Here is a 3,120-nt window from a genome sequence, read left to right as displayed (position 1 = left end):
TTGTCCATCCATGTGTGGCTGGGAACAAATGGGCAGGTAGGCAGGAAAAATCAGGCTTGTTCTGCCCCCAGCCTCTGTCCAACACAGGAGGAATCGAGGTAGCAAACGGCTGAAATGCTCCAACGAGAGGGTAAAGGAAGTGAGGGAAAGGAAGTTCCCACTTTTGTAGAGCTCCCATTGCCCTGGGGCTGGAAAAAGGCAGACCTTGCTTGTAAAGTGCTGTAGCCTCTAGCAGGGCTGGGCCCTAGGCAAGCTTGGAAGAATGCAGGCCAGGCAAGGGCACAGGAACCAGGCATTCCTGACCAGCATGTCCCTGCCATGCTCCTTGTAGGGAATTGCTGGGAAAGCTGGACTGGTAACTCTGCCATCAGCCCTCACCAGCTTCCAGCCATCTCTGGTCCACATACAAACCAACACCCAACCAGCACTGTAGGACTGCCCTGCTCACAGCTGAAGGTTCCAGGCCAGTGGAGTTTATTCACGGTTGTGGCCCCAGCCTAGGTTCCTCAATGGAAGCCACACCTTGAGCCTGGGGGTGTCTTGCTGGGTCAGGGCGTGTTTATGCCTGCCACCCCCCAGGCTCACACCTCATAGAGGATCACAGGGAAATCCACGTGGATGCGGGGGGGATCCAGCTTCACGGTGCCCTGAGGAATCAGGTTCTTATGCACCCGCCTCAGCTTGGCCCGCTTCTGCCCGTTCTTGGTGACGATTGTCTCCTCATAGAATTCGTGAGCCAGATCCCCATCCTCGTCACAGAACATGGAGCCGCGGCACGTGAATACGAAGTGGGGCACGACTCGGCCTCGCGGTCGCACCAAAGCTTGCTCAGCGACCGCCGCCTCTGGGCCGCCCCCCGCCGCCGAGGTGAAGGGCCACAGGCCCCGAGCTTTGGAGCCGCTGGCGCCATGTCAGGGCTGCCGGCGGATGGCGGGCCCCGCGGTAACTTCGCTCTTACAAGGCCATCGGCGCCACCATACCCTGCCTGGGCTTTGGTTCTCAGGTGCCGCGCCGCCGCCGCCTTCCGCAGGCTCCGCTGTCTCCCCACTCCAGTATTCTTGCCTGGCGAATCCCCATAGACAGAGGAGCGTGGTGTGCTGCAGTACATGGGGTCGCAAGGAATCAGACACAACTTAGTGACTAAACCACCACTATACACACACACACACACACACACACACACACATATATGTTGTTGTACAGTCACTTAGTCACGTCCAACTCTTTGCAACCTCATGGACTGTAGCATGCCAGGCTTCCCTGTCCTTCACCATCTCCCAGAATTTGCTCAAACTCATGTCTATTGAGTCGGTGATGCCATCCAGCCGTCTCACCCTCTGTCATCCCCTTCTCTTCCTGCCTTCAATCTTTCCAGCATCAGTCTTTTCCGATGAGTTGGCTCTTTGCATCAGGTGGCCAAAGCTTCAGTTTCAGCATCAGTCCTTCCAGTGAACATTCAGGGGTGATTTCCTTTAGGGTTGTCTGGTTTGATCTCCTTGTTTTCCAAGGGACTCTCAAGTGTCTTCTCCAGCACCACAGTTTTGGCTTTAGCATTCTGAAAACACCAGGGAGATCAAGACACTATTTTGACATTTGCTCCATAGCTTACATTTTTCACATGATGATTTCAAATATATAGAGATCAATTTCTAAGTTTAGAGATAGCACAAGTGGCTTTTTTGCTGTGTTGGATTAGGTTGAGTTGGGTTTTTATATCCACATGTTTTGCCTGATTTAAGTGTTTTACCACATACAGTTATGGAAAGGAAATTTGCTCCCTCCTTTGTCTTAAAATAAGAGATTCTACCACCATGTAATGAGTAAATTAGGCAGAATTCAACTGGATTTTTAAAAGATTTTGTATTTTGCAATTCTCACATTCAGTTGGAAACCAAAATTGATTCCAACTTATAAAGTAGTACATGGAAGATACGATTTTCATTCTGGGATATTTCTGTGGATTCCACAGCCCTGTGCTCCATGGAAGGGCTGTATTTCCTCAGTTTCCTGATGAATAATTGAGGAGGAGATGGCAGGTGGCGAGTTGTGGAGAGTAGACCAGATTGTCAGCACAGGACCCTAAGAGGACAATTCATGTTTGACTTTATCCTTGTAACAGAAGACTGTGGGGGCTCATTTACAGGAATGACTGCACCCTCCTGGCTGTTGGGTCACAGCCTGGTTTCCATCATCTATGGGGTCCCCGTGGAACTCTGTAGCCCCCAGTAGCTGTCTGACTGCCCATCCTATTGTGGGGAACAGAATGGCAGGAACTGCTTACAGGCAGAAAACTGCTTGAGAAAATGACCTGCCATTTAAAGTGTTTCAGACTCCCCTCTGAGTCCTAGTGAGCACTGTCCCAAACCAGTCAGGAGTGAAACCCCTCTTCCCATCTTTAAGAGTAAAACCCAGTGCATCTGAAGGTCCTTAGTTGCTATGCAAACAAGGTAAGCTTTCTAATTCTGAACATTCATAATTTCCTGCAGGAATATAGTTTAAATACAGCAGCTTATTGCTGCTTTGTTACATCCATGGATCTTACCTTTAGGATAAAATTACATTTGAAAGCTGTGGTACAAATACAAGCAATGCCTGTTTATCTCCTGACCATGCAGAACAGGGTGATCAGAATGGAGATGGCTCAGGTCACGGCACAAGCGCCCCATTTTCAGGTGTGTTTCCCTTTTGTCTTTCCACCATCACAGGTTCATCCACCTGGACTCCATCATTCTTTTTCAAGCTCTTCAATAAAGTGTAGATTGTGGCTCAAACGGTAAAGAATCTACCTGCAATGCAGGAGACCCAGGTTTGATCCCTGGGTCGGGAAGGTCCCCTGGAGAAGGGTGTGGCAACCCACTCCAGTGTTCTTGCTTGAAAAAATCCTGTGGACAAAGGAGACTGGCGGGATACAGTCTATGGGATCACAAAGAGTTGGACACGATTGAGTGACTAAAACACAAACACACACCCCCCTAGAAAGTACTAAGCCTGCCTGTTTAATTTTTGCAGTGACAGTGTGTATTAAGACTGAAAAAGCAGAGTGACACCAGCCTTGAGGAGGCCGAGTGGAGAGACAATGGCTGGTCTTTTCACTTCACCTTGTCTCCTGTATTGAAGCCC

General features: G+C 49.7%; 1 pseudogene; it reads right to left on the bottom strand.

Annotated features, from left to right (window-relative positions):
* Positions 1 to 344: 344 nt before the first annotated feature.
* Positions 345 to 911, bottom strand: LOC138429939 (tumor suppressor candidate 2 pseudogene; annotated as a pseudogene).
* Positions 912 to 3,120: the final 2,209 nt, after the last annotated feature.

This window comes from Ovis canadensis, chromosome 25, assembly GCF_042477335.2.
Source record: "Ovis canadensis isolate MfBH-ARS-UI-01 breed Bighorn chromosome 25, ARS-UI_OviCan_v2, whole genome shotgun sequence".
Lineage (NCBI taxonomy): Eukaryota > Metazoa > Chordata > Mammalia > Artiodactyla > Bovidae > Ovis > Ovis canadensis.
The sequence above is the reverse complement of the archived record's forward strand: the minus strand, read 5'-3'. Positions and strand labels throughout refer to the sequence as shown.